The sequence below is a fragment of the Chiloscyllium punctatum genome, chromosome 52, assembly GCF_047496795.1.
Source record: "Chiloscyllium punctatum isolate Juve2018m chromosome 52, sChiPun1.3, whole genome shotgun sequence".
Lineage (NCBI taxonomy): Eukaryota > Metazoa > Chordata > Chondrichthyes > Orectolobiformes > Hemiscylliidae > Chiloscyllium > Chiloscyllium punctatum.
Genome location: NC_092790.1, coordinates 25,674,573 through 25,682,571, shown reverse-complemented (window position 1 = coordinate 25,682,571; position 7,999 = coordinate 25,674,573). Strand labels below are relative to the sequence as shown.

The 7,999-nt window shown below is 44.9% G+C and overlaps 1 non-coding gene across 1 annotated transcript; it reads right to left on the bottom strand.

The window, feature by feature from the left end:
• Positions 1–450: 450 nt before the first annotated feature.
• On the bottom strand, positions 451–532 carry trnal-aag (transfer RNA leucine (anticodon AAG)). The gene has a single exon. It is a non-coding gene; the product is annotated as a tRNA-Leu (tRNA).
• Between the last annotated feature and the right edge of the window lie 7,467 nt (positions 533–7,999).

Here is a 7,999-nt window from a genome sequence, read left to right as displayed (position 1 = left end):
GTGAATTTCACCAATCGCAGTCTCGATTAGATTACCTTTCCCTTCCGATGACTCCAGGGCGGAAATGAAGGAAGTGGGAGAAATTCAATAACATATGACATCGAAATACATTGGAACGATTTTCTCATTGGCCAGAACACCAAATAACGACGAGTGGAGTCAGCGGAGGACTCTGTTTCGCAACAACGATGAAATAACAGTCTCCATTCGGTTCCAGTAAAAGCTCCACTTGCCTGGAACAGAAAGCAACAGGAGAGCTGCTGGCGATTTTCCGCGCGGGAGGCGAACACAATCATGACAGCACAGACACTTTGGAAAATTCGGCACTTACCCACACCGCAGTCAATTCCCCCGGAATCAAACCCATTTTTCTTCTGTTTTAAACAGAAATGCAGCAGGGATTGAAACAGCATTTAAAGCAGCTGTGCCGTTGGAGCTGTTCAGCAGAAGCGGCAGCAGTGGGAATCGAACCCACGCCTCTAGCGAGACTGGAGCCTTAATCCATCGCCTTAGACCGCTCGGCCATACTACCAACACGCCCGCGGGGCCATTTTCTTGCACTTCCAATTGTGCTCCTGCATAACAACAGATGTCAACTCACGTGAAAAGGGTTCGATGATCCCTCTCCGACTCGCACAGCTGCTCGGATGTGCCCGTCTACAATATCAATTTCTCAGCAGATAATGACAGCCCATCAATCCAGACAAAAATCAATGGTAAGCTGAGTCTATCTACTCAGACTGGATTCAGCTACAAATATATCTGTGAGTGCATCAGAATATATGATCGGTTATGATTGGGTCAAATTACCATGAGCTACTTGACATTTCTGCAATTTCGATTCTTGCTTTGCTAAATGATTTCACCCATTGCTCGAAACAGGACAACTTTCACCTTTACACGGAACATGAAACACACCGGACTACAGGGAAAATGCACAAAGTTGAGCAGGCCGTGTCCCAAATCATACCATGCAGCATAGTTTCAGTCACAGTGTCTGTTTTGCAGAATAAGGTTCCCAAAGAATGTTCCACCCTAAAACCGGAGGTAACATTACAATCCGAGAACGACAGATCACATTGTGAGGAAGGTCTGACCTCGGGGCCGGTTCGAGATGCCACTTTCCTTGCCTTTTACCTTAACCGTGCAATTTGCTGCAGAGATTATCACATCTGGACATGAGCCTCATGGATACCATCTGAGTCGGAAACCTGTGCGGGAATCGATGAGAAAATGCGACTCAAAAAAGTTTAACAAGTTCCACGGTGCTTTTTAGAAATGCAGTTTCTGTTCACCTCAATCCAAAAGGCAGTTTCTGAACATAGTAACAGAAGTCAAAAGGTAATTACATCACCCCACCCCCACTCCGGAAGATGTGCTATCTGCCCTTGATTGCTTTTTGTTCACGATGTGAAGAGCTCTCACGCCTGAGTCACCTTCACGTCTCTGGTTGCTGAGTGAGTCACAAAGAAGGAGTTACACCAGGGCTGCAACTGCCTCACTTCCCCACTCGCCCTCCCCGTTTACATTTTCCTGCTCGTCAGTGATTTAAAGAAAACCAAATGGATGTGATGTCATTCTGTAGCCTCTCTGTCGATTCCTCCGTTTCAGTTCCAACGTGGCTTAGATCTCGGGGCGCACCTTAATACTAGCGACGCTATGAAAGCACAGGTCCAGAGGTTCCTCTGAGAGTGTAATTTCTTTCATTGCTGTTGCTGATTGAATGAGCCACTAACGTGCGAACTGCTCCAAAACATGATTCAGGACCTCTGGTGCCAATTCTCGCACGTTGAATAACGACAGACACCTTCCAAATGAGGTCTTTCAGAGACGTCTTTGGGATACATTTGACAGACAGACTAGTTGAGGAATCCGTGGTGCGCTGTGACACCAGCACATCAGCTTCTTCCCTGTCTTTGAACCGGGCCGCCTGCGCAAGGAATGCAAATGCGTTAATGCTTCGTGGAAGCATCAGAAGGGTGGAACTACATTCTCAAACAGAAGGCATATCATAATTTACCATTCTTTCCACAGTATTTAAATGGGATTGAATTGCAGTTCACTTCGAGAGCAGATTTGTTCAAGCAAATTCGAAAGCAGGTTTGCAGATGGGAAAGCAAGCAAGAAAGCTTGGTTCTTGTCTATGTCAAAGGCTGCAGTTGTAGAACAAAGCAGTTTGTGCCCACTTTCGAACTGGGGACGTATCGCGCGTCAGGCGAACGTGATGACTGCTACACTACAGAAACAAGCCACAGTCGCCCCTCCTGCGGCTCAGTGGCATTCAGCACTGAAAGTTGAAGCCATTGTACCTTTCACCTTTCTGTTTCCAACAGCGCGTTGCTGTAATTGACATCTTGAAAACGTTAAAAAAAAGACACTCTTCCAACTCAGTTCCAACACGTTTCCAACTCAGTTATTATCATTGTGGCTCGTTTCCAGGTGTGAATGTCTCTGCAGCAAATTGCACGGTTCACGTAAAATGCTGAAAAACATGCACATCAACCTGCACCAATACCTGTCTCCTGTTATTAAACTTTTATTGACAGAAACACCAGCACACAACCTTCCACCACTACCCTGTCTCCTGCCAATAAGCAGATATATGCAGAAACACACACAACCCTCCATCATCACACTGTCTCCTTCCATTAAGTAGATATACACAGAAACACACACAACTCTCCACCAAAACCCTGTTTCTTGCCACTAATCAGATATACACTAAAACACAAAACACAAGCCTCCACCGCTACGTTGTCTCACGCTATCAAGCAGATATATGCAGAAGCACATACACACACAACCTTGAACCAACACCTTGCCTCCGAACAATAAGCAGATATACACAGAAACACACACAAATCTCTAAAACACCTTCCTGTCTCCTGCCATTAAACAAATATAACAGAAACACACACACACAACCCTTCACTACCACATTGTTTTCTGCCATTAAACAAATATACCCAGAAACACACACACAATCATTCACGACCACACTGTCTCCTGCCATTACACAGATCTACACAGAAACACATGCACACACACTCACACACACAATGGTCTACCATCACACACTCACCGGCAATTAAACAGGTATAAAAAGAAACACACACACATCTCGACACCATCCCCCTGTCTCTTGCCATTAAATAGACATACACAGAAACACACACACACAACCCTTCACCACCACGCTGTCTCCTGCAATTAAACAGATATACACAGAAACACACACACACGCACACAATCCTTGACACCCAATTTGTCTCCTGTCATTGAGCAGGTATACACAGAAACACACACGAAACCCTCCACCCTGTCTCCTCTAATTAAACAGATATGTACAGAAATACACACACAAAATTCCAGCACCACCCTGTCTCCGGCTATGAAACAGTTATACACAGAAACACACACACAATCCTCCAACACCACCTTGTTCTCCTATTATTAAGCAGAGATATACAGAAATACACACACAACCCTCCACCACCACCCTGTCACCAGTCCTTAAACAGATATACACAGAAACACGCACACATACACAAACCTCCATGACACCCCATCTCCTCCCCATAAACAGATATATACAGTAACACATATACAAATCCCTCCACCACCACCCTGTCTCCTGCAAATAAACAGTTGTACACAGAAACATACACGCATATCTTCAGCACCACCCTGTCTCCTGCCATTAAACAGATATACACAGAAACACACATGCACACAACCCTCCACGAACACCAGTCTGTCTCCTGTCATTAAGCAGATATATACAGAAAAACGCACACAACCCTGCACCACCACCTTATCAACTACCATTAAAGAGACTGGTACAAAAAAAACGCACAGACAACCCTACACCAACACTCTGTCTCCTGGCATTAAACTGATATACACAGAAACACACACACACACACACACAACCCTCCACCACCACACTGTTCTCGTGCCATTGAGCAGATATACACAGAAATACACACACACACAACCCTCAACCATCACCCTGTCTCCTGCCCTAAAACAGATACACACAGAAGCACATACACAACCCTCCATTGCCAGCCTGTCTCCTGCAATTCGATATATATATATATATATATATATATATATATACAGAAACACACAAATCCCCACTACCTCCCTGTCAGCAGCCATTAGATAGATATATGCAGAAACACACACACATTCATCCAACACAACCTTATTTCCTCCACTAAGTGGATATACACACAAACACGCACTCTGCAATTGAACCACAACCATTTCTCCTGCCACGAAACAGACATACATAGAAAAACACACACACACACAATCCTCGACCGCCACCCTGTCTGCTGACATTAAACAGATATACACACAAACACACACACGTCCGTCCACCACCACCCTGTTCTGCTGCCATTTAGCAGAGATATACAAAAGTACACACACACAACCCTTGACCACCATCATGTGTCCTGCCCTGAAACAGATATACACATAAACACACACAGTCACAACCCTCCACCATCACACTGTCTCTGGCGATTAAACCGATACAAACAGAAACACAAACTAATCTCGACACCATCACCCTGTCTCCTGCCATTAAACAGACATGCACAGAAACACACACACAACCCTCCACCACAACCCTGTCCCCTGTGATTAAACAGATATACGTAGAAATGCACAAACACACAATTGTTAACCACCACATTGTTATATGCCATTAAACAGATATACACAGAAACACCCACACACAAACACACACAAAACCCCCGACCAACATCTTGTTGCCTGCCATAAGCAGATATACACAGAAACGCACGCACAACCCTCAAGGACCACCACATCTCCTGCAATTAAACATATATACACAGAAACACACACACACCAACCTCGACCACCACCATGTCACCTGCCATTAAACAGATATACACAGAAACACACATACAACCTTCTACGAACACCCTGTCTATTGACCTTAAACAGGTATACACAGAAACATGCACAATCCTCCACCACCCTGTCCCCTGCCACTAAGCACACAGACACAGAAACACAGACACTCTACCCTTCAACACCACTGTCTCCTGACATTGAATAGAGATACGCAGAAACACACACAACCCTCCATGACCATCTTGTCTCCTGCCATTGAGCAGGTATACAGAGAAACACTCACACACAATCATGTCACCTGCCATTTGGCATATATACGCAGAAGCACACACACAACCCTCTACACCAACATGCCACCTGCCATTAAACAGTTATACACAGAAACACACACACAGCACACTCCACTCCCACCCTGTCTCTAGCCCTTAAATAGATATACACATTGACACACATGCACACAACCCAATATAACCATCCTGCCTCCTGACATTAAACAGGTAGACACTGAATCCAATGCACAACCCTCCACCACCACCCTGTTTCCTGCCTTTAAGCAGATGTACACACAAACACACACACATCCCTCAACCACCACCCTGTTTCTTGCCATGAAAAAGATATATGCAGAAACTCACACACACATGCAGACACACACACACACACACACACACGCACACACAAGCACACACAAAACTCCGTGAACACTCTGCCTCCTGCCATTGGACAGATACACACAAAAAACACACACACCAAACTGTCTCGTGCCAGTAAGCACATATACACGGAAACACACAATCACTAACTCAAATCTCCTCGACCACCCTGTCTCCTGTCATCAAACAGTTATACACGGAAATACACACACACACAACTTCCACGAAATTTACAGCTGAGGGAACGGCAGTTACGATGCGATTAGGCAAGATTTAGGAAGTATAGGATGGGGAAGGAACCTGCAGGGAATGGGCACGTTAGAAATGTGGAGCTTATTCAAGGAAACGCTCCTGAGAGTCCTCGATAAATATGTACCTGTCAGGCAGGGAGGAAGCTGTAGAGCGCAGGAGCCGTGGTTTACGAAGGAAGTGGAATCTCTGGTCAAGAGGAAGAGGGAGGCTTACGTTCGGATGAGATGTGAATGCTCAGTTAGGGCACGTGAGGTTTACAAGGTAGCCAGGAAAGACCTGAAGAGAGAGCTCGGAAGAGCCAGAAGGAGACATGAGAAGTTGTTGGCCGAGAGGATCAGGGTAAACCATAAAGCTTTCTATAGGTAGAGAAGGAATAAAAGAATGACAAGAGTAAAATTAGGGGCAATCAATAATATTAATGGGAAGTTGTGTGAAGATTCAGAGGAGCTGGAGAAAGCACTAAATGAATATTTTTCGACAGTATTCACTCTAGAAAACGACAATGTTGTCGAGAAGAATACTGAGATACAGGCTATTAGACTCGGTGGGATTGAGGTTCACAATGAAGAGGTATTAGAAATCCTACAGAGTGTGATAATAGATAAGTCCACTGGGCCGGATGGGATTTAGCCTGGGATCCTCTGGGAAGCCAGGGAGGAGGTTGCCGAGCCTTTGGCATTGATCTTTAAATCGTCATTGTCTACAGGAATTGTGCGAGAAGACTGGAGGATAGCAAATGTGGTTCCCCTATTCAAGCAGGGGAGTAGAGACAACCCTGGTAATTATAGACCAGTGAGCCTTACTTCAGTTATTGGTAAAGTGTTGGAAAAGTTTATAACAGATAGGATTTACAATCATCTAGAAAAGAATAATTTGATGAGGGAGAGTCAGCAAGGTTATGTCGTGCCTCACAAACCGTATTGAGTTCTTTGAGAAAGTGACCAAACAGGTAGATGAGAGTAAACTGGATGATGTGGTGTATATGGATATCAGCAACGCATCTGATAAGGTTCTCCACAGTAGGCTATCGTTCAAAATGCGGAGGAATGGGATTGTAGGAGATATAGCAGGTTGGATCAGTAATTGGCTGACTGAAAGAAGACAGAGGGTGGTGGTTGATGGGAAATGTTCATCTGGAGTTCAGTTACTAGTGATGTGCCGCAAGGGTCGGTGTTGGGTCCACTGCTGTTCATCATTTTTATAAACGACCTGGATAAGGGAGTAGAAGGGTGGGTTAGTAAATTTGCAGACAGCACTAAGGTCGGTGGAGTTGTGGATAGTGACGAAAGAGGTTACAGAGAGATAGAGATAAGCTGCAGAGCTGGGCTGAGAGGTGGCAAATGGAGTTTAATGTGGACAAGTGAAAGGGGATGCACTTTGGTCGGAGGAACAGCAATTCAAAGTACTGGGCTTATGATAAGATTCTTGGTAGTGTAGATGAGCAGAGAGATCTCGGTGTCCAGGGACACAGATCCTTGAAAATTGCCACCCAGGTTGACTGTGTTGCTAAGAAGGCATTAATATAGGGATCGAGTTCTGAAACCATGAGGATATGCTACATCTGTACAAAACTCTGGTGCGGCCGCACTTGGAGTATTGTGTACAGTTCTGGTCACCGCAATATAAGAAGTATAAGAAGTATGCTTTGTAAAGAGTGCAGAAGAGATTTCCTAGGATGTTGCCTGGTATGGAGAGAAGGTCGTCTGAGGAAAGTCTGAGGGACTTGAGGCTGTTTTCGTTGGAGAGAAGTTTGAGACGTGACTCAATATCGACATATAAGATAATCAGAGAATTAGATAGGGTGGACAGGGAGAGCATTTTTCCAAGTATGGTGACGGCGAGCACGAGGGGCATAGCTTTAAATTGAGAGGTGACAGATATAGGACAGATGTCAGAGGTAGTTTCTCTACTCAGCGAGTAGTAAGGGTATGGAATGCTTTGCCTGCAATGGTAGTAGATTCACCAACTTTAAGTAAATTTTTAAGTCGTCATTGGACAAGCATGTGGACGTACATGGAATAGTGTAGGTTAGATAGGCTTCAGATTGGAATGACAGGTCGGCGCAACATTGAGGGCCGAAGGGCCTGTACTGCGCCATAATGATCTATATTCTATGTTCTATGAACACCCTGCCTACTGACCTTAAATTGATATACGCAAAAACGCACATGCATACACAACCGTCCACCACCACCCTGTCT